General features: G+C 46.2%; 1 protein-coding gene across 3 annotated transcripts in view; it reads right to left on the minus strand.

Annotated features, from left to right (window-relative positions):
- The window catches only part of SAAL1 (serum amyloid A like 1), a 92,559-nt gene that overhangs the window by 50,564 nt on the left and 16,583 nt on the right, over nt 1-25,412 (minus strand). The window lies entirely within an intron of this gene.

Raw genomic sequence — 25,412 nt, forward strand, 5'->3', positions numbered from 1 at the left:
AATGTATGTACACAGTGACTGCACCAGCAGAATAGTGAGTGCAGCTCTGGAGTATATAATACAGGATGTATGTCGGGATCAGTAATGTACTGTATGTACACAGTGACTGCACCAGCAGAATGGTGAGTGCAGCTCTGGAGTATAATACAGGATGTAACTCAGGATCAGTAATGTAATGTACGTACACAGTGACTGCACCAGCAGAATAGTGAGTGCAGCTCTGGAGTATAATACAGGAGGTAACTCAGGATCAGTAATGTAATGTGTGTACACAGTGACTGCACCAGCAGAATAGTGAGTGCAGCTCTGGAGTATAATACAGGAGGTAACTCAGGATCAGTAATGTAATGTGTGTACACAGTGACTGCACCAGCAGAATAGTGAGTGCACCTCTGGAGTATAATACAGGGTGTAACTCGGGATCAGTACAATTCAACAATGAATTTAACCTTAAACTAATAAAGGTGTAATCTCGGCACGGTCTCCAGAGTATCTGTCACATACACACTGCACAACAGGAGCCTGCCAATATATTATGCCCCCCAATTACTAATTCAAAAGACAGGGTACAAACAAGGGGAGAACAACAGAGGCAAACACCTGCTCCACCGTACAAGGCTCCAACCTCTATGTCCCCACCCACATATAATAGAAGCCCTTGGCCCTCACATAAATCCAGTTTAGCCTATAGTAAAAAACAAACAAAAAAAAAACACCCACTTTACCAAAATGCTGCCACGTTCATTAGGTTCATTATAAAGGTTAATTCTCACTTTGCAACTTTTGCCGCCCAGTATGCAAAATTAGTATATATTCACACGTGCTTGACTCCTCACCTTTGTTGGCTGCAGTTTTTCCCAAAAAATAAATGTATTTTTGTAGACCCCATGTGCAAATTTTCCCTTCAGCCAACTGGGCGTGTACTACAAAATTTGTGTTTTTATTCCCCCCTCTTACACTGGCCAATCAAAACACGGCCCCTTCCACAGACGTTGTGTGGTACACGCCCAGTTGCTTGAATGGAAAATATGCCTTACCAAAGGTAATGGTGCAAAACTTTAGAATGGAGGGACACAAAAAAAAAAAAGATTTTTTTTTTTTCCAGAATCAGAGGGGGCAGTGACAATTGAAGGAGGTACGGAGACTAAACTGAAAATTACAGTGAAAGATTATTTTAGGCATGCTTTCTAACAATGTAAGTCCTGATTCATCAATGTTCAAGCTGGTATTCATAAGGGGGCGCTCTAGAGTTAGACAGGATTAATTCAGCATCTTAATGAATCAGTAACTGCTGTCGAGTAGCGTGCACCTCCGCGACTGGAGTTAGATTTCTGGTGTATGGACGCCACAGCTAGTTATGAATTAGATGAGGCTGTGCTGTCATACGCCCATCCCGCCACCGCTCAGTGCTGTCACACGCTCATCCCACCACAGCTCAGTGCAGTCTCACGCCCATCCCACCACAGCTCAGTGCAGTCACACGCCCATCCCACCACCGCTCAGTGCCGTCACATGCCCATCCCACCACAGCTCAGTGCCGTCACACGTCCATCCCGCCACAGCTCAGTGCAGTCACACGCCCATCCCGCCACAGCTCAGTGCAGTCTCACGCCCATCCCACCACCGCTCAGTGCAGTCACACGCCCATCCCACCACTCAGTGCTGTCACACGCCCATGCCGCCACAGCTCAGTGCCGTCACATGCCCATCCCACCACAGCTCAGTGCAGTCACACGCCCATCCCACCACTCAGTGCTGTCACACGCCCATGCCGCCACAGCTCAGTGCCGTCACACGCCCATCCCGCCACCGCTCAGTGCAGTCACATGCCCATCCCACCACTCAGTGCTGTCACACGCCCATGCCGCCACAGCTCAGTGCCGTCACACGCCCATCCCACCACAGCTCAATGCAGTCACACGCCCATCCCACCACTCAGTGCTGTCACACGCCCATGCCGCCACAGCTCAGTGCCGTCACACGCCCATCCCGCCACCGCTCAGTGCAGTCACATGCCCATCCTGCCACCGCTCAGTGCCATCACCCCTACCCCACCACCGCTCCGTGCCGTCACACGCCCATCCCGCCACCGCTCAGTGCCGTCACACGCCTATCCCGCCACCGCTCAGTGCAGTCACCCCTATCTCGCCACTGCTGTCACACGCCCATCCCGCCACCGCTCAGTGCCATGACGCCCATCCCGCCACCGCTCAGTGCAGTCACACGCCCATCCCACCACCGCTCAGCGCTGTCACACGCCCATCCCGCCACCTCTCAGTGCCGTCACACGCCCATCCCGCCACAGCTCAGTGCCGTCACACGCCCATCCCGCCACAGCTCAGTGCCGTCACACGCCCATCCCGCCACAGCTCAGTGCAGTCACACGCCCATCCCGCCACAGCTCAGTGCAGTCACACACCCATCCCGCCACAGCTCAGTGCAGTCACACGCCCATTTCACCACCACTCAGTGCTGTCACACGCCCATCCCGCCACAGCTCAGTGCCGTCACACGCCCATCCCGCCACAGCTCAGTGCAGTCACACGCCCATCCCGCCACAGCTCAGTGCAGTCACACACCCATCCCGCCACAGCTCAGTGCAGTCACACGCCCATCCCACCACCACTCAGTGCTGTCACACGCCCATCCCGCCACAGCTCAGTGCCGTCACACGCCCATCCCGCCACCGCTCAGTGCTGTCACACATCCATCCCACCACAGCTCAGTGCTGTCACACGCCCATCCCACCACCGCTCAGTGCCGACACATGCCCATCCCGCCACAGCTCTGCTCACTTTGGCAAAACTGTTGTGAAAAGTGGAAATGTTTTGTGACTTAAAATGTTTTATGCCCAATTCCTGGCAAAACAGTTGGATGAATCGGTGCCTTGGCCTCTCAGAATTTTGAAATGGTCATTTTACTTCCCGCATTCGGGTGGTGCAACCCCTCTATATATAGTAAATTCTGCAACTTGGGACCATCCAGAACTCTCCACGTGCACAGGATTGCACAACACATGATGCAGTGTGGTTCCAGAAGTTTCACAGCTTATTCTCCCTGAGGGTGTAATAACAGTGTGTGTCCGATTATATATATATATATATATATATATATATATATATATATATATATACACATATATATACATATATATATATATATATATATATATATATATATATATATATATATATATATATATATATATATATATATGTATATATATACACACATATACACATATACACAGTGGGGCAAAAAAGTATTTAGTCAGTCAGCAATAGTGCAAGTTCCACCACTTAAAAAGATGAGAGGCGTCTGTAATTTACATCATAGGTAGACCTCAACTATGGGAGACAAACTGAGAAAAAAAAATCCAGAAAATCACATTGTCTGTTTTTTTATCATTTTATTTGCATATTATGGTGGAAAATAAGTATTTGGTCAGAAACAAACAATCAAGATTTCTGGCTCTCACAGACCTGTAACTTCTTCTTTAACCCCTTCATGACCCAGCCTATTTTGGCCTTAATGACCTTGCCATTTTTTGCAATTCTGACCAGTGTCCCTTTATGAGGTAATAACTCAGGAACGCTTCAACGGATCCTTGCGGTTCTGAGATTGTTTTTTCGTGACATATTGGGCTTCATGTTAGTGGTAAATTTAGGTCGATAATTTCTGAGTTTATTTGTGAAAAAAACGGAAATTTGGCGAAAAATTTGAAAATTTAGCAATTTTCACATTTTGAATTTTTATTCTGTTAAACCAGAGAGTTATGTGACAAAATAGTTAATAAATAACATTTCCCACATGTCTACTTTACATCAGCACAATTTTGGAAACAAATTTTTATTTTGCTAGGAAGTTATAAGGGTTAAAATTTGACCAGTGATTTCTCATTTTTACAACAAAATTTACAAAACCATTTTTTTTAGGGACCACCTCACATTTGAAGTCAGTTTGAGGGTTCTATATGGCTGAAAATACCCAAAAGTGACACCATTCTAAAAACTGCACCCCTCAAAGTGCTCAAAACCACATTCAAGAAGTTTATTAACCCTTCAGGTGTTTCACAGCAGCAGAAGCAACATGGAGGGGAAAAATTAACATTTAACTTTTTAGTCACAAAAATGATCTTTTCGCAACAATTTTTTTATTTTCCCAAGGGTAAAAGGAGAAACTGGACCACGAATGTTGTTGTCCAATTTGTCCTGAGTACGCTGATACCTCATATGTGGGGGTAAACCACTGTTTGGGCGCACGGCAGGGCTCGGAAGGGAAGGAGCGCCATTTGACTCTTGACTTTTTGAATGAAAAATTGGCTCCAATCTTTAGCGGACACCATGTCGCGTTTGGAGAGCCCCCGTGTGCCTAAACATTGGAGCTCCCCCACAAGTGACCCCATTTTGGAAACTAGACCCCCCAAGGAACTTATCTAGAAGCATAGTGAGCACTTTAAACCCCCAGGTGCTTCACAAATTAATCCGTAAAAATGAAAAAGTACTTTTTTTTCACACAATTTCTTTTAGCCTCAATTTTTTCATTTTCACATGGGCAACAGGATAAAATGGATCCTAAAATTGGTTGGGCAATTTCTCCTGAGTACGACAATACCTCATATGTGGGGGTAAACTACTGTTTGGGCACATGGTAAGGCTCGGAAGGGAAGGAGCGCCATTTGACTTTTTGAATGAAAAATTATCTCCATAGTTAGCGGACACCATGTCAGGTTTGGAGAGGCCCTGTGTGCCTAAACATTGGAGCTCCTCCACAAGTGACCCCATTTTGGAAACTAGACCCCCCAAGGAACTTATCTAGATGCATAGTGAGCACTTTAAACCCTCAGGTGCTTCACAAATTGATCCGTAAAAATGAAAAAGTACTTTTTTTTCACACAAAATTTCTTTTAGCCTCAATTTTTTCATTTTCACATGGGCAACAGGATAAAATGGATCCTAAAATTTGTTGGGCAATTTCTCCTGAGTACGCCGATACCTCATATGTGGGGGTAAACCACTGTTTGGGTGCACGGCAAGGCTCGGAAGGGAAGGCGCGCCATTTGACTTTTTGAATGGAAAATTAGCTCCAATCGTTAGTGGACACCATGTCGCGTTTGGAGAGCCCCTGTGTGCCTAAACATTGGAGCTCCCCTACAAGTGACCCCATTTTGGAAACTAGACCCCCCAAGAAACTAATCTAGATGCATAGTGAGCACTTAAAACCCCCAGGTGCTTCACAGAAGTTTATAACGCAGAGCCATGAAAATAAAAAAATTATTTTTCTTTCCTCAAAAATGATTTTTAGCCCGGAGTTTTTTATTTTCCCAAGGATAATAGGATAAATTGGACCCCAAATGTTGTCCAGTTTGTCCTGAGTACGATGATACCCCATATGTGGGGGTAAACCACTGTTTGGGCGCACGGCAGGGCTCGGAAGGGAAGGCACGCCATTTGGCTTTTTGAATGGAAAATTAGCTTCAATCATTAGCGGACACCATGTCGCGTTTGGAGAGCCCCTGTGTGCCTAAACATTGGAGCTCCTGCACAAGTGACCCCATTTTGGAAACTAGACCTCCCAAGGAACTAATCTAGATATGTGGTGAGCACTTTGAACCCCCAAGTGCTTCACAGAAGTTTATAACGCAGAGCCATGAAAATAAAAAATTATTTTTCTTTCCTCAAAAATGATTTTTTAACCCACAATTTTTTATTTTCCCAAGGGTAACAGGAGAAATTGGACCCCAAAAGTTGTTGTCCAGTTTCTCCTGAGTACGCTGATACCCCATATGTGGGGGAAAACCACTGTTTGGGCACATGCCGGGGCTCGGAAGGGAAGTAGTGACGATTTGGAATGCAGACTTTGATGGAATGGTCTGCGGGAATCATGTTACGTTTGCAGAGCCCCTGATGTGCCTAAACAGTAGAAACCCCCCACAAGTGACCCCATTTTGGAAACTACACCCCCCAAGGAACTTATCTAGATGTGTGGTGAGCACGTTCAACCCCCAAGTGCTTCACAGAAGTTTACAACGCAGAGCCGTGAAAATAAAAAATCATTTTTCTTTCCTCAAAAAAGATGTTTTAGCAAGCAATTGTTTATTTTCACAAGGGTAACAGGAGAAATTGGACCCCAATATTTGTTGCCCAGTTTGCTGTGAGTACGCTGATACCTCATATGTGGGGGTAAACCACTGTTTGGGCGCACGTCAGGGCTCGGAAGGGAAGTAGTGACATTTGAAATGCAGACTTTGATGGAATGGTCTGCGGGCGTCACGTTGCATTTGCAGAGCCCCTGATGTGCCTAAACAGTAGAAACCCCCCCTAAGTGACCCCATTTTGGAAACTAGACCCCCCAAGGAACTTATCTAGATGTGTGGTGAGCACGTTCAACCCCCAAGTGCTTCACAGAAGTTTACAACGCAGAGCCGTGAAAATAAAAAATCATTTTTCTTTCCTCAAAAAAGATGTTTTAGCAAGCAATTGTTTATTTTCACAAGGGTAACAGGAGAAATTGGACCCCAATATTTGTTGCCCAGTTTGTTGTGAGTATGCTGGTACCCCATATGTGGGGGTAAACCACTGTTTGGGCGCACGTCAGGGCTTGGAAGGGAGGTAGTGACATTTGAAATGCAGACTTTGATGGAATGGTCTGCGGGCGTCACGTTGCATTTGCAGAGCCCCTGATGTGCCTAAACAGTAGAAACACCCCACAAGTGACCCCATTTTGGAAACTAGACCCCAAAAGGATCTTATCTAGATGTGTGGTGAGCACTTTCAACCCCCAAGTGCTTCACATAAGTTTATAACGTAGAGCCATGAAAATAAAAAATAATTGTTCTTTCCTCAAAAATTATGTTTTAGCAAGTAATTTTTTATTTTTGCAAGGGTAACAGGAGAAATTGGACCCCAATAGTTGTTGCCCAGTTTGTCCCGAGTACGCTGGTATCCCATATGTGGGGGTAAACCACTGTTTGGGCGCACGTCGGGGCTTGGAAGGGAGGGCGCATCATTTGACTTTTTGAACGCAAGATTGGCTGGAATCAATGGTGGCGCCATGTTGCGTTTGGAGACCCCTGATGTGCCTAAACAGTGGAAACCCCTCAATTCTAACTTCAACACTAACCCCAACACACCCCTAACCCTAATCCCAACTGTAGCCATAACCCTAATCACAACCCTAACCCCAACACACCCCTAACCACAACCCTAACCCCAACACACCCGTAACCCTAAATCCAACCCTAACCCTAATCCTAATCCCAACCCTACCCACAACTGTAACCCCAACACAACCCTAACCCTATCCTTAACCCTAACCACAAGCCTAATCTTAACCCTATTTCCAACCCTAGCCCTAATTCCAACCCTAAGGGTACCGTCTCACATAACGATTTACCAACGTTCACGACCAGCGATACGACCTGGCCGTGATCGTTGGAAAGTCGTTGTGTGGTCGCTGGGGAGCTGTCACACAGACCGCTCTCCAGCGACCAACGATGCCAAGGTCCCGGGTAACCAGGGTAAACATCGGGTTACTAAGCGCAGGGCCGCGCTTAGTAACCCGATGTTTACCGTGGTTACCAGCGTAAAAGTTAAAAAAAAAAACCGTACATACTCACATTTCGGTGTCCTTCAGGTCCCTTGCCGTCTGCTTCCTGCTCTGACTGAGTGCCGCTGTACAGTGAGAGCAGAGCGCAGCGGTGACGTCACTGCTGTGCTGTGCTCTTACTTTCCGGCCGGCAGACAGTCAGAGCGGGAAGCAGACGGCAAGGGACCTGAAGGACACCGAAATGTGAGTATGTACGGTTTTATTTTTTTTACTTTTACGCTGGTAACCACGGTAAACATCGGGTTACTAAGCGCGGCCCTGCGCTTAGTAACCCGATGTTTACCCTGGTTACAAGCGAACGCGAACGAAAGAAAGTTCCAAACGATCTGCTACGACGTACGATTCTCAGCAGGGTCCCTGATAGCTGCTGCGTGTCAGACACAGCGATATCGTATGGATATCGCTGGAACGTCACGGAACGTACCGTCGTAGCGATCAAAGTGCCACTGTGAGACGGTACCCTAACTCTAATTCCAACCCTAACCCTAAGGCTATGTGCCCACGTTGCGGATTCGTGTGAGATTTTTCCGCACGATTTTTGAAAAATCCGCAGGTAAAAGGCACTGCGTTTTACCTGCAGATTTACAGCAGATTTCCAGTGTTTTTTTGTGCGGATTTCACTTGCGGATTCCTATTGAGGAACAGGTGTAAAACGCTGCGGAATCCGCACAAAGAATTGACATGCTGCAGAAAATACAACGCAGCGTTTCTGCACGGAATTTTCCGCACCATGGGCACAGTGGATTTGGTTTTCCATAGGTGTACATGGTACTGTAAACCTGATGGAAAACTGCAACGAATTCGCAGCGGCCAATCCGCTGCGGATCCGCAGCCAAATCCGCTGCGGATCCGCTGCGGATCCGCGGCCAATCCGCTGCGGATCCGCAGCCAAATCCGCACATGCCATAACCCTAACCCTACCCCTAACCCTACCCGTAACCCTACCCCTAGTTCTAACCCTAACCCTAGTTCTAACCCTAACCCTAGTGGAAAACGAAAAAAAAATATATATATATATATTTTCTTTATTTTATTATTCTCCCTACCTATGGGGGTGATAAAGGGGGGGGGGGGGGTATTTATTATTTTTTTTATTTTGATCGCTGTGATAGAACCTACCACAGCGATCAAAATGTACTTGTAAGGAATCTGCCGGCTGGCAGATTCGGCGGGCGCACTGAGCATGCGCCCGCCATATTGGAAGATGGCGGCGCCCAGCGAGGAGTCGTACGGACACCGGGAGGATCGGTAAGTATGAAGGGGTGGTGGATTGGAGCACAGGGGGGGTGATCGGACCACAGGGGGGGTGAATTCAAACAAGGAGGGAGCGGACAGGAGGACGGGGGAGCCGGCAGGCGGACGGAGGGGACCGGACCCCATAACGGAGGACTGGGGGGGCGATCGGTGGGTGTGGGGGGGGGTCACTTAAGTATTTCCAGCCATGGCCGATGATATTGCAGCATCGGCCATGGCTGGATTGTAATATTTCACCATTTTTTTAGGTGAAATATTACAAATCGCTCTGATTGGCTGTTGAAAGTGAAACTGCCAATCAGAGCGATCGTAGCCACGGGGGGTGAAGCCACCCCCCCTGGGCTGAAGCACCACTCCCCCTGTCTCTGCAGATCGGGTAAAATGGGAGTTAACCCCTTCACCCGATCTGCAGGGACGCGATCATTCCATGACGCATACGCTGCGTCATAGGTCGGATTGGCACAGACTTTCATGACGCAGCGTATGCGTCAAAGGTCGGGAAGGGGTTAAGAGTCTCCTCTTTCCTCCACTCATTACCTGTAGTAATGGCACCTGTTTAAACTTGTTATCAGTATAAAAAGACACCTGTGCACACCCTCAAACAGTCTGACTCCAAACTCCACTATGGTGAAGACCAAAGAGCTGTCAAAGGACACCAGAAACAAAATTGTAGCCCTGCACCAGGCTGGGAAGACTGAATCTGCAATAGCCAACCAGCTTGGAGTGAAGAAATCAACAGTGGGAGCAATAATTAGAAAATGGAAGACATTCAAGACCACTGATAATCTCCCTCGATCTGGGGCTCCACGCAAAATCCCACCCCGTGGGGTCAGAATGATCACAAGAACGGTGAGCAAAAATCCCAGAACCACGCGGGGGGACCTAGTGAATGAACTGCAGAGAGCTGGGACCAATGTAACAAGGCCTACCATAAGTAACACACTACGCCACCATGGACTCAGATCCTGCAGTGCCAGACGTGTCCCACTGCTTAAGCCAGTACATGTCCGGCCCCGTCTGAAGTTTGCTAGAGAGCATTTGGATGATCCAGAGGAGTTTTGGGAGAATGTCCTATGGTCTGATGAAACCAAACTAGAACTGTTTGGTAGAAACACAACTTGTCGTGTTTGGAGGAAAAAGAATACTGAGTTGCATCCATCAAACACCATACCTACTGTAAAGCATGGTGGTGGAAACATCATGCTTTGGGGCTGTTTCTCTGCAAAGGGGCCAGGACGACTGATCCGGGTACATGAAAGAATGAATGGGGCCATGTATCGTGAGATTTTGAGTGCAAACCTCCTTCCATCAGCAAGGGCATTGAAGATGAAACGTGGCTGGGTCTTTCAACATGACAATGATCCAAAGCACACCGCCAGGGCAACGAAGGAGTGGCTTCGTAAGAAGCATTTCAAGGTCCTGGAGTGGCCTAGCCAGTCTCCAGATCTCAACCCTATAGAAAACCTTTGGAGGGAGTTCAAAGTCCGTGTTGCCAAGCGAAAAGCCAAAAACATTACTGCTCTAGAGGAGATCTGCATGGAGGAATGGGCCAACATACCAACAACAGTGTGTGGCAACCTTGTGAAGACTTACAGAAAACGTTTGACCTCTGTCATTGCCAACAAAGGATATATTACAAAGTATTGAGAGGAAATTTTGTTTCTGACCAAATACTTATTTTCCAACATAATATGCAAATAAAATGATAAAAAAAACAGACAATGTGATTTTCTGGATTTTTTTTTCTCAGTTTGTCTCCCATAGTTGAGGTCTACCTATGATGTAAATTACAGACGCCTCTCATCTTTTTAAGTGGTGGAACTTGCACTATTGCTGACTGACTAAATACTTTTTTGCCCCACTGTATATAAATATATATACACTCACCGGCCACTTTATTAGGTACACCTGTCCAACTTCTTGTTAACACTTAATTTCTAATCAGCCAATCACATGGCGGCAACTCAGTGCATTTAGGCATGTAGACATGGTCAAGACAATCTCCTGCAGTTCAAACCGAGCATCAGTATGGGGAAGAAAGGTGATTTGAGTGCCTTTGAACGTGGCATGGTTGTTGGTGCCAGAAGGGCTGGTCTGAGTATTTCAGAAACTGCTGATCTACTGGGATTTTCACGCACAACCATCTCTAGGGTTTACAGAGAATGGCCCGAAAAAGAAAAAAAATCCAGTGAGCGGCAGTTCTGTGGGCGGAAATGCCTTGTTGATGCCAGAGGTCAGAGGAGAATGGGCAGACTGGTTCGAGCTGATAGAAAGGCAACAGTGACTCAAATCGCCACCCGTTACAACCAAGGTAGGCCTAAGAGCATCTCTGAACGCACAGTGCGTCGAACTTTGAGGCAGATGGGCTACAGCAGCAGAAGACCACACCAGGTACCACTCCTTTCAGCTAAGAACAGGAAACTGAGGCTACAATTTGCACAAGCTCATCGAAATTGGACAGTAGAAGATTGGAAAAACGTTGCTTGGTCTGATGAGTCTCGATTTCTGCTGCGACATTCGGATGGTAGGGTCAGAATTTGGCGTAAACAACATGAAAGCATGGATCTATCCTGCCTTGTATGGAGCATCTTTGGGATGTGCAGCCGACAAATCTGCGGCAACTGTGTGATGCCATCATGTCAATATGGACCAAAATCTCTGAGGAATGCTTCCAGCACCTTGTTGAATCTATGCCACGAGGAATTGAGGCAGTTCTGAAGGCAAAAGGGGGTCCAACCCGTTACTAGCATGGTGTACCTAATAAAGTGGCCGGTGAGTGTATATATATAGATAGATAGATAGATAGATAGATAGATAGATAGATAGATAGATGGTCTGAGTGCCCGATGTCCACAGATGGGGTTTGTGCTCACAGCTCAACACTGTGCAGGACGCTTGGCATTTGCCACAGAACACCAGGATTGGCAAATTTGCCACTGGCGCCCTGTGCTCTTCACAGATCAGAGCAGGTTCACACTGAGCACATGTGGCAGACGTGCGGTTGGCCCTGGGTTCCTCCTAATGCAGGACAATGCCAGACCTCATGTGGCTGGAGTGTGTCAGCAGTTCCTGCAAGATGAAGGCATTGAAGCTATGGACTGGCCCGCCCGTTCCCCAGACCTGAATCCAACTGAGCACATCTGGGACATCATGTCTCGCTCCATCCATCAACGTCACGTTGCACCATAGACTGTCCAGGAGTTGGCGGATGCTTTAGTCCAGGTCTGTGAGGAGATCCCTCAGGAGACCATCCGTAGCCTCATCAGGAGCATGCCCAGGCGTTGTACAGTAGAGAGGTAATACAGGCACGTGGAGGCCACACACAATACAGACCATCTTATCCTTGTCATGAGGCAATTCCACTGATGTTGGATCAGCCTGTAATTTGATTTTCCAATTTGATTTTGAGTATCAGTCCAAATCCAGACCTCCATGGGATATTCATTTTAATTTACATTGATAATTGTTATGTTTTATTGTTCTGAACACATTCCACTATGCAATGTATAAAAATTTGCAATGGATGTATGTTAGTGCTCCCTTTATCCCTTTATTTTTTTGAGCTATATATCTATATATTTATCTATATCTATACACACACACACACACAAAAAAAATAAAAAATGATGTCCCTGATTCATCAAGGTATTATTGCTATAAAGTTTGGCACAAAAATGCTTTGATAAGCTGCAAAATTCATGACATGATGTGGCATTCCTTACACCAGAAATCTTACTCCAGCCTTAAACTGGAGTAACATCTGTGTCGTGGCACATGGCAGATGCCCCTTTATGAATCAGAAGCGTCTGACTTTAAAGCGTCCCATCATCAAGACCAACGAACAATGCCGATCTACGTGAACTGGGGTCTAAATATAAACGGTCATACAGCAGAACCAGATTAAACGTGATCACATATCCTCTAAAAAGGGGTAAGAAATAGTCAGCGCTCCCAACATTTTGCAACAACCACAGAAATTGTAGGTTCACGGATAGAGAACCATGCTAAGTTTAAAAAAAAAAATACATAAAATAATCAAACACGTAGAAATACACGTCACCACCTTTTCCATTCTGTAGATTTAAAAAAAAAAAAAAAAAAAAACCTGCATATTTGCTGGCGACATATTTCCCAATCCTGGACCCCCCATAGCTCATACCTCCCATTACCACCCCCTCCTATCGCTCCCAACCCAATATAAACTCCCAAAATCTTGCCCACCTCAAATTCGTGCCCATGACACCCACCCCCCTGCACCCTCTCTCTGGATCACTATGGAATGCCCACTCCGTGTGCAATAAACTCCACGTGATTCACGACCTCTTTACCTCTCGTAATCTTTTCTTTCTGGGCATCACCGAAACATGGCTGACACCCTCTGACACAGCCTCCCCTGCTGCACTATGTTACAGTGGCCTCGACTTCACCCACACCGCTCGCCCTGGCAACAGACATGGTGGAGGAGTGGGCCGTCTCCTTTCTTCCAACTGTATCTTTAACCCAATCCCACCTCTACCCTCCCTTATCCTCCCCTCTTTTGAAGTCCAATCTGTCCGCATCTACTCCCCCTCCAAATGGCCATCATATACCGACCTCCAGGCCCAGCCACTGCCTTTACTGACCAGTTCTCCACCTGGCTTCTTCACTTCCTGACTGCTGACATTCCCACCACCATCATAGGCGACTTCAACATCCCCTTTGACACCCACCAGTCAGCAGCCTCCAAACTTCTGTCCCTTACTTCATCCTTTGGACTTACTCAGTGGTCCTCCGCAGCCATCCACACAGACGGACACACATTAGACCTGGTCTTCACCCGTCTCTGCTCTCTAACTTCACCACCTCCCCTCTCCCTCTATCTGACCACCATCTACTCACTTTCTCATCCCTGTCCTCCTCACCAGTCATCCATGTCCAGCAACATGCGCACCCCGCAGAAACATCGCACACCTAGACACCCACACACACTCTGACTCTATCCTACCACTGTCCTCTATATCCTCACTCCACGACAGACACTGCCACTGCTTTCTACAATGCCACTCTCGCATCAGCTATTGTCACGGTCGCCCCTGTCATGCTTAGCAGAGTGCGACAAATCAATAGACAACCCTGGCACAATAACACAACTAAAAAGCTTCGGCAAGTATCCAGAATTGCAGAACAGCGTTGAAAGAAAACACATTTGCAAGACTATTTCACTGCACTCAAACAAGCAACACTCGCATTCAAATCAGCTCTCACCTCTGCTAAACAGGCCTACTTCACGACCCTCGTATCTTCTTTATCCCACAACTCCAAACAGTTGTTCAACACTTAACTCCCTTCTCCGCCCACCACTGCCCTTCCAAGTTCCATAATCGTTGCCGAGGACTTTGCCACGCACTTCAAAAATAAGATCAACCAAACAAGGCAAGTCTTTGTTGTCAAACCACCACAACCCCTTTGTATACCAGACCAATGCCCTAACCCCATAGCTTCCCACTCCAAAATCTCTGAAGGGGAGCTTGCGCATCTTCTCTCCAAATCACACACACTTGTGCTCTTGACCCCATCTCATCCCACCTCCTCCCCAACCTCACCACTACACTATTCCCATCCCTAACCCATCTCTTCAGCCTATCACTAACTTCTGGTACCTTCCCCTCTTCTTTTAAACATGCCACAATCACACCTATCCTGAAAAAGCCATCTGTTGACCCGAGTGATATGTCCAGCCATCGCCCCATATCTTCGCTCCCATTTGCATCCAAACTCCTTGAGCAGCATGTCCATGCTGAACTTTCCTCTCACTTTGCATCTCTCTCTTTGACAACCTACAATCTGGCTTCCGTCCCCACCATTCCACTGAGACAGCCCTGACCAAAATTACTAACGACTTTCTTACAGCCAAAGCTAACAGACAATTCTCTATACTCCTCCTTCTAAACCTGTCCTCTGCCTTCGACACAGTTGACCACTGCCTCCTTCTACAAATCCTCTCTTCCTTTGGTGTCAAAGACCTCGCCCTATCTTGGATCTCCTCATACCTTACCAACCGCACATTTAGCGTTTCCTACTCCCACACTACCTCCTTATCCCACTCTCTCTGTTGGTGTCCCTCAAGGCTCTGTCCTAGGGCCCTTACTCTTCTCAATCTTTACACTCGGCCTGGGACAACTCATAAAGCCCTATGGCTTCCAGTACCATCTATATGCTGATGACGCCCAGATCTACCTCTCTGGCCCAGATGTCACCTCTCTGCTCTCCAGAATCCCTGAGTGTCTATCAGCCATATCCTCCTTCTTCTCTCGCTTCCTCAAGCTCAATGTGGACAAATTTGAACTAATTATCTTTCCTCCATCTCGCACATCTTCCCTACCTGATCTATCTATCAAAATAAATGAAATCACACTTTCCCCTGTCCCCAAAATCCGCAGCCTCAGAATAACCCTTGACTCTGCCCTGCCCTTAAAACCGCACATCCAAGCTCTCGCCACCTCCAGCTCAAAAATATTCCCAGAATCCGTCCTTTCCTCAACCCTCACTCTACCAAAATGCTCGTGCATTCCCTCATCATCTCCTACCTCATCTACTGCAACATCCTCCTCTGTGGCCTACCTTCTAACACTCTCGCACCCCTCCAGTCTATCCATAACTCTGCTGCTCGACTAATTCTCTCTCCTCTCTACACTCCTGCTTCCCCTCTTTGCAAATCGCTTCACTTGCTCCCAATTTCCCAGTGCATCCAGTTTAAACTACTAACGCTGACCTACAAAGCCATCCATAACCTTTCTCCTCCGTATGTTTCCGAACTAGTCTCTCAATATCTTCCCTCACGTAATCTCCGATCCTCCCAAGACCTCCTTCTCTCCTCTACTCTTATTCGCTCCTCACCCAGTCACCTCCAAGACTTCTCACGAATATCCCCCATCCTCTGGAATTCTTTGCCCCAACACGTCCGGTTATCCACCACATTTGGATCCTTCAAAAGAAACCTGAAAACCCACCTCTTCAAAGAAACTTACAACCTGTAATGACCACACGGCCACCTCAACAGCATCGGAGCTACTGCAACCCCCGACCTACCTGTCTCCTTCCCCACCATCCTGTAGAATGTAAGCCCGCAAGGGCAGGGTCCTCCTCCCTCTGTATCAGTCTGTCATTGTTAGTTTGTTTACTGTAAGTGATAGTTGTATTTTGATGAAACCACTTCTCATGTACAGCACCATGGAATTAATGGTGCTATAAAAATAAATAATAATAATAATATTTGTTGCTTTTGATCACGTTGTCTAAGAAATGGGACAAAAAGTAGTTTTCAGGCCAAAACAGTACCAATACTGACTAAAGGATGCACCGCAATAAAAAAAAAAACAAAAACAAAAAAACAAGAGAAAAAAAAAACAAAAAAAATCAAAAAACTTATAACACATCTCAACATTGAAATCAGGGCAGTCATTGTTCGGTTATAACAGTAGCTGCCAGCAGAGGATCTTGATGATTTGCCCAAGTGCATTCACCTGCGAAGCCTTCCTCAGATGACCATTAACCACTTCACGACCTAGGTCATGTTGCTGGCTTTGATGCGGGTTCTGGCGTTGAGACCGCATCTTTCCCTGCACAAGACAGAGATCCACCCTCGGCTGTTAACCAGTTAAATGCCGCCGTCAACCACCGACAGTGGCATTGAACATGTGCCGGCCGGAAGCGCCCATAACAAGATCGATTGTGATGACAGTCTGAAAGAAAGTCTTGTGCCAGTCATCGTGAATCTCCTATGAACTGGGGCCCTTGGCCGGCGTTCATAGAAGATCATGATTTCTGCTACACACAGCCGTGCTGAAGCCCTGCTAAGTGTAGCACAGGAGATCGCATGATTACAGCTTCAAATCTCCTAAGGGATCTATGGAAAACAGTAAAAAAAAAAAAAAAAAAGTTAAAAATATTTTAAAAGAATTCAAATGCCCCTTATAAAATTTTTTTTTTACTTTATTTTGTATCATTGCGTTCAGAAATGTTCGAGCTATCAAAATTTAAAGTACCGCATATACTCAAGCCTACCAAATGAAACACGACTTAATGAGAATTTAAATATTTATTAGAAAAATGTTTTAATATAAAATGTATATAATAGCAAATCTCTCAACAGGAACAGATTGCGAGAGCCGGGTGATTTAAGTATCATACAGCAGAAAACATTTTTTTTTACAAGGAGCCCTATATAATGACAATAATTATGAGACTGCGTATAATAAGAAACGGAAATGCTGTAAGGCCGGTTTCACACGTCTTGATGTTTCTGGTACCGAAAAATCCGTTCTGAGATTAATTAGAATTTGACCTTCTCAAACTTGTTTTTTACTTTGACATTGGTGCACTTTGTATTTGGTGGGAGCACACAATCATTGCTATATGTGTATGGTTTCTCCCACAGACCCTTAAACTGTGGTCTATTGGATTAATTCCTGTTATATTTCCATTTCTTATTATACGCAGTCACATGATTGTCATTATATAGGGCTCCCTGTAAAAAACAATGTTTTCTGCTGCATTGTACTTACATCACCTGGCTCTCGCAATCTGTTCCTGTTGAGAGATTTGCTATTATATAGCTTTTATATTATAAAATGATCCTAATATTTAAATTATTATTAAGTCGTGCTTCATTTCGTAGGTTTGTATGTTCAGTCACATGATAAGTATAATTTCCAAATATATGTTTACCGTATATACTTGTGTATAAGCGGAGTTTTTCAGCACATTTTTTTGTATGCTGAAAATGTCCCCCTCGGCTTATACAGGAGTCACTGTCCCAGAAGACGCGGGGAGGGAGAGCGGCGGAGCAGCGGGTCTCAGGAGGCAGAAGCCGGCGGCTGTGGCTGTAACTGCACCCGCTGCTAATGAGAAATGAATATTCACTGCACTGGCAATGAATATTAATTTCTCTTATAGCGCATGCAGGTGTCAGCATCATTCGCCGGCTTCAAAGCAGCCGCCTGGCTATCGTGGATGCCCGCTCATTAAGGTAATGAATTTTCACCTCTCTCCACTCCCATAGGCGTGGAGAGAATATTCATTACCTTAATGAGGGGGACACGTGATCGCTCGGGAATGAGCCACGCAGACAAGGACGGGAATGAGGAGCCACGCAGACAAGGACGGGAATGAGGAGCCACGCAGACAAGGACGGGAGTGAGGAGCCACGCAGACAAGGACGGGATTGAGGAGCCACGCAGACAAGGACGGGAATGAGGAGCCACGCAGACAAGGACGGGAATGAGGAGCCACGCAGACAAGGACGGGAATGAGGAGCCACGCAGACAAGGACGGGAATGAGGAGCCACGCAGACAAGGACAGGAATGAGGAGCCACGCAGACAAGGACGGGAATGAGGAGCCACGCAGACAAGGACGGGAATGAGGAGCCACGCAGACAAGGACGGGAATAAGGAGCCACGCAGACAAGGACGGGAATGAGGAGCCACGCAGACAAGGACGGGAATGAGGAGCCACGCAGACAAGGACGGGAATGAGGAGCCACGCAGACAAGGACGGGAATGAGGAGCCACGCAGACAAGGACGGGAATGAGGAGTCACGCAGACAAGGACGGGAATGAGGAGTCACGCAGACAAGGACGGGAATGAGGAGTCACGCAGACAAGGACGGGAATGAGGAGTCACGCAGACAAGGACGGGAGTAAGGAGCCATGCGTACCAGAATAGGGATTAGGGGACAATGCATACCCGGCTTAGCCTAGGTTCACATTGTGTTAGTGCCATCCGTTAAACTGATGCACTAACGCTGAGGCCAAAAAAGCCGGATTACTTACTGGTAATGCTCTTTTAATGAGTCCACGACAGCACCCACTGGAGAGAGAGGGATCCGCCCCAAGGAACAAGAAACCTACAGAAGAGAATAAAAGGGGCGGTCCGCCTCTCCTCCTCAGATTTCAGAGTACCTGGAGGACCGCCAGTATTTGGCCAAGTATTTATCATTTACTAGATGGTGGCCCGATTCTAACGCATCGGGTATTCTAGAATATGTATGTATGTATATAGCAGCCACATAGTATATATCACAGGCCACGTAGTATATAGCAGACAAACAGTACATGGTCTGTGCTATATACTATGTGGCTGCTATATACATACATACATACATACATATTGTAGAATACCCGATGCATTAATACAGGCCACGCAATATATAACAGTGGCCACGCAGTATATAACACAGCCCAAACAGTATATAACACAGCCCACGTACTATATAACAGCCCACACAGTATATAGCAGCCACGCAGTATAGAACACTGGCCACGTAGTACATAAAACAGGCCACACAGTATATAATACAGCCCAAACAGTATATAACACAGCCCATGTACTATACAACAGCCCACGCAGTATATAGCAGCCACACAGTATATAACATGGCCACGCAGTATATAAAACAGGCCACGCAGTATATAACACGGCCACGCAGTATATAAAACAGGCCACGCAGTATATAACACAGCCCACGTACTATATAGCAGCCACGCAGTATATAACACAGGCCACGCAGTATATAACACAGGCCACGTAGTATATAACACAGGCCACGTAGTATATAACACAGGCCACGTAGTATATAACACAGGCCACGTAGTATATAACACAGGCCACGTAGTATATAACACAGGCCACGTAGTATATAACACAGGCCACGTAGTATATAACACAGGCCACGTAGTATATAACACAGGCCACATAGTATATAACACAGGCCACGCAGTATATAAGACAGCCCATGCAGTACAAAACACAGCCCACATAGTATCTAACACTGGCCACGTAGTATATAGCAGCCACGCGGTATATAACACAGCCCACGTAGTATACAGCAGTGTGGGCGCCATATCCCTGTTAAAAAAAATAATTAAAATAAAAAAATTGTTATATACTCACCCGCCGGGATCCAGCGAAGCTCTGGCAATGCGTGCGTGGCTGCCACCAGCTTCCGTTACCAGGATGCATTGCGAAATTACCCAGATGACTTAGCGGTCTCGCGAGACCGCTAAGTCTTCTGGGTAATTTCGCAATGCATCTCTGGGAACGGAAGCTGGCGGCAGCCTTGCGCGCATCAACGGAAGGTGAGAATAGCAGGTTGTTTTTTTTATTATATTTTTTAACATTACATCTTTTTACTATTGATGCCGCATAGGCAGCATCAATATTAAAAAGTTGGGGACACGCAGGGTTAATAGTAGCGATAACGGAGTGCGTTACCCGTGGCATAACGCGGTCCGTTACCGCTGGCATTAACCCTGTGTGAGCGGTGACTGGAGGGCAGTATGCGGGCGCCGGGCACTGACTGCAGGGGAGTAGAGAGGGACTAATCGGACTGTGCCCATCGCTGATTGGTCGCAGCAGCCATGACAGGCAGCTGGCGAGACCAATCAGCGACGCAGGATTTCCGTAACGGAAGTTGAGGACAGAAAGACGAAGAGTACCCCTTAGACAATTATATATATCGATATTTAAAACTTATCTACTTTATAAAGGAAGTAATTCAATTGGTATATATCATATTAATCATTAGGGAGGGATGTGACTGGGTGCTGTCATGGACTCATTAAAAGAGCATTACCGGTAAGTAATCCGGCTTTTTACCCTTCGCTACGACAGCACCCACTGGAGAGATTTCCAAAGACCATCACCTAGGGGGGACCACCGTGCTGAGGACAGTCCTGTCAAAGTTTAGGTCAGAAGTTGATGAAAGATCAAGCCTATAGTGGTTATAGAAGGTAGAAGGAGCCAACCATGTTGCCGCCTTACATATGTCCTCAATGGGAACGTTTCCCCTTTCGGCCGTGGAAGATGCCTTAGCTCTGGTGGAATGTGCTTTAATGCCCTCCGGAGGTTCCTTATTCTTCACGGAGTAGGCCAGCCGGATAACGTCTCTAATCCACCGGGATAAGGTACCCCTCGTGACTCCATACCCTTTCTTTTTCCCCTGGAAGGATATGAACAGAGCCCTACACTGCCTCCAACTTCTAGTACTTTCAATATACTGTAAAACTACTCTCCTGACATCTAGAGTGTGAAACTTTTGTTCTTCAGGAGTGGAGGGGTCTTTAAAGAAAGTGGGGAGATGTATTTCTTGTTATCTATGGAATTTCCTGCTACCTTAGGGAGGTATAAGGGGTCCGGTTTTAAAACTAACCTATCCTGAAATGTCAGAAGGAAGGGTGGATCTATTGATAAGGCCTGAATGTCGCTGACTCGTCTAGCCGATGTTAGTGCCACTAAGAAGGCCTTTTTAGTGACAGGTGTTTCAGAGATGCTGTATCTATAGGCTCAAATGGAGGTTCTGTTAGAGAATCTAGGACTAGGTTTAAATCCCAGGGAAATAATCTAGGTATGTAAACAGGACTAACTCGTTCACAGGCCGTGATGAAACGGGACACCCATTTATTCCCTGCAACATTATGGCCATAGAGGGCGCCTAGAGCGGATACGTGGACCTTTAGTGTATTTACAGAAAGACCTAACTCTTTTCCCTTTTGTAGGAATTCTAAGATAGGTCCTATTGGGATTTCTGAGGAGTCAGAATTAGTATGGAATTGAAATTTTTTTTTCTCCATATTTTGGTGTAAATCTTTGTAGTAAACTGTTTCCTGCTATGCAGGAGTGTATCGATTAGCCCTTTTGAGAAACCCCTAGAATTTAATATCTGCCTTTCAAATTCCAGGCCGTCAAGTGGAGGTTGTCCACTTGGGGGTGGAAGAAAGGTCCCTGAGAAAGTAGGTTTGGGATTGAAGGAAGGACCCGTGGGTCTGTCACTGACATTGCTTGCAGGCACGAGAATCACGGTCTCTTGGGCCAAAATGGTGCTATTAATATTATCCTGGCCTGTTCTTCTCTGATTTGCCGTATGACTTGAGGAAGTAGAATTATCGCAGGGAAGGCTAGATTGAATTGCCAAGATATTTGAAGAGCATCTAGAATGTCCGGGTGGTCTGCACGGGATCGAGATACAAACTTCTGTACTTGTCTGTTCTGTCTCATAGCGAACAAGTCTATGTGAGGATGGCCCCATAGTAACGCTATCTTGTGGAAAATGCGAGGATTTAGGCACCATTCTCCCTGTTGTAGAGTGTATCGACTTAGGAAGTCCGCCTGTTGATTGTTCTCTCCCTTGATGTAAAGGGCAGAGAGAGATAGCAGGTGTTTTTCGGCCAGGTTCAAGATCTTTTCTGCAGAAGACATTAGAGCGTCTGATCGAGTACCCCCTTGTTTGTTTAGGTATGCCAATGTCGTAGTGTTGTCTGAAAAAACTCTGATGTGTTTTCCTCGAAGCTGTGGAAGAAATTGACGAAATGCATAGTTTACTGCATTTAGTTCTTTTAGGTTAGATTAATATCGGATTTCCTCTTTATTCCATATCTCCTGGCAAAACTTATCTCCCATATGTGCGCCCCATCCGTGGGGACTGGCATCAGTAGTTAAAAGTATGGGATGGTGTTATTACCCAAGGGACACCCCTCGCTAAATGTTTACTATCTAACCACCATATTAAGGAAGGTAGGACTCCCTGCGATAAGGTTATCTTTGATTCGAGGTGGCCAAGAAGTTGTTTCTCCTCCCGAAGAATTTGTTGTTGCAGTGTCCGTGTATGGTATTGTGCCCACTGGACAGCTGCAGTACAAGAAGAAAGGGATCCTAACAAGAACATTGCTTCCCTTAGAGACATTCAAGGTTTATTTATCACAGCAGTTACTTTATTTTTTATTAGTGATAATTTTACCTGAGGGAGTAGACATCTTTGTTTTGTAGAATCTAAATGAAACCCTAAAAATGTCTGGAGGGAAAGGGGGATGAGTCTGGATTTTTCGAAGTTGATGATCCAACCCAGGTCCTATAAAGATGAGACAGTGTAAGCTAAACGTTTAGCACACAGAACAGTCGAATTTCCGACAACCAAAAAGTCATCCAAGTAGGGGATGATTAAAGTGTCCTTTTGACGAAGGTAGGCCATCACCTCTAACATCACTTTTGTGAAGATCCTTGGTGCCGTAGAGGCCAAAGGGCATGGCTGTGTACTGGAAATGATGGATTTCCCCTTCGAGTGTTACTGCGACCCTGAAGTATCTTTGGTATCTGTTATGGATAGGGAGATGGTAATATGCATCTTTTAAATCAATATCTTACAGTTTGGAAAAAGGAGCTTAATGGTGGATCTAATGGATTCCATTTTAAATTTATGGTTTCGAATGAATGTATTAAGCTTTTAAGATTTATAATGGTTCTAAAAGAACTATTGGGTTTAGGGATTAGAAATAATGGAGAGTAGAAACCGCTACCTTCTTGTCCCTTTGGAACTTTCACTAAGACATTTTTATCCATCAGGCTTTGAATTTCAAGTTCAAGGGCTCTTTGTTGTATCGGTGAGCTGAGGGTTGTTATAATAAATGAGTCATGGGGAATTTGAAGGAATTCTATTTTAATTCCTTCCTTGATGATATTCAAAATCCATGAAATAGATGTTATTTTTTCCCATTGTGGGAAGAATAATTTTAGTCTACCACCTACTGGGGCGACCAGTGTTTCAATATTTATTATCTCTGCGGAAGGTGGGTCCCTTAAACATAGTACCCCTCTGCTTTTCTTCTTTTGTGGCCCACCGCGTTGGTCCTTCATTCTGTCTCCTTTTCCCCGAATGGTCTCCTTCTGAAAGTCTTCCTATAGAAAGGAATTGATGGGTCAGGGAACGCCTTTTTCCTTTCTTTTGCCTTTTTGAGGATATCATCTAGGGCTTTCCCAAAGAGAAACTCACCCTCACATGGGATAGCGCAGATCTTCGTTTTTGACTGCGTGTCCCTTTTCCAGCTCTTCATCCACAAGGCTCATCTGGCATTATTCACTAGACCCGCTGATCTTGCTGCAAGGCGTAGTGAATCAGCTGATGCATCAGTCATGAAGGCTGCTGCTGCCCCTCTAATCAATGGTATAGCATCCCGCAATTTTTGTCTAGAGATTCTTTGTTCAATTTGTTGGTCTAATTGATCAATCCAGACAAGCATGGATCTGGCAGTGCATGTTCTGGCAATTGCCGGCTTGAATATACCTGTGGAAGCTTCCCATGATCTCTTTAATGATGCCTCTGCTTTCCGGTCAAGAGGATCAGAAAGTAGGCCCGCATCCTCAACTGGTAAGGTGGATTGTTTTGAAGTTGAGGCGACCGCTGCGTCCACTTTAGGGATTTTAGTCCATGATATCAGTTCATCATCACTAAAGGGGTATTTTCTCTTGGAGGCTGATGAGAGAAAACTTCTCTGGTCCTGTTTTTCCCATTCTCTATCAACGCTTTAACTGCTGGGATTACTGGGAAAGCTCTCCTTTTCCTCTCCGCTAGCCCCGCAAACATTATATCTTGTGTGGTCTGGTCATCTTTTGTTTCTTCACAACCTATTGTGTTTCTGATTGATTTTACTAAATTGTCTACCCCTTCAATAGGAAAACATGACCGACCTTCAATATCTGATGGTGATGAAGATGAGGATGATGCGTGTGAAGAATGCGAGTCGACTATTTGATCATTATCGGACTCGGAGCTGGTCGCAACTTTTCCTTTGCTAGTTTTTTTAAGGGGTACGCCGGGTTGGGTGATGGCTTGTAATTCTTCTCTAATTATGGTCCGTATATCCGTAACTGACATAGATGGACCTTACATGGTTTCACTAATACATTGCTTGCAGAGCTTTTTAGGGTAGGCATCTGGGAGAGGTTGATCGCATAATGCACACTGTTTATGCTTGGATTTTTGTTTCTTTTTGGCCTGGGGGGGAGAATATGGCAGGAAATAGTGTCAGCTTAATAGGTAGAGAGTTAACACTCACCCAGTGAAGCTTTCTGGTACCGGATCAGGGGCCGAAGCGCCGTCCTGGATCTAGAGTCCACGGTATCACTTTTCCGGCTGATGTCTGAGGACCTCCTGCTGGCTGAATCCCCTGCTGGGTCTACCGTCTTGCCTGGGGATGACATGTTGCATCGCCGTCTGCCCGCAACAATCCCCCTTTTTAAAAGCCATTTCCTTAAGATTCAGGGTTTTTTTTATCGCGGTATACTGCGCATGCGTGTACCACGCTTACCCCCACCACTGTTTTGTATGCCCCGGAAATTCTATGATCACTTCCGGGGCAGGAAAGGACCTTGCGCTGTTCTGCGCATGCGCGGCCGCGCTTCCTACCTTGGCCAGCGTAATGGAACGCCGCTTTACCCGGTGTCTCGGCTGCTGCTGCTGGGGCCTGTGCGGCGGACACCCGGACCTCCCATATCCCGGCTGGTGTCCCGAAGCCATTTTTCAGCCCGCAATTTCCCGCAGAGCTTCTCACTGAGACCGGGCGGCCTCCCCCGAACCCTGTCCTCACTGTATCCGTCAGACGAGGGGGGAGCCGTCTAACGGAAACTCCCCCGATGCTGCCTCTGGACCGCATCCCCTGCCGTTCCCGCAGAGACCGCACAAGCGGATGCCTTATCCCAGGTATTTTCTTCTGTGGAATTATCCTGAGGTTCCCTTAGGAA

Source organism: Ranitomeya variabilis, chromosome 2 (assembly GCF_051348905.1).
Source record: "Ranitomeya variabilis isolate aRanVar5 chromosome 2, aRanVar5.hap1, whole genome shotgun sequence".
Classification (NCBI taxonomy): domain Eukaryota; kingdom Metazoa; phylum Chordata; class Amphibia; order Anura; family Dendrobatidae; genus Ranitomeya; species Ranitomeya variabilis.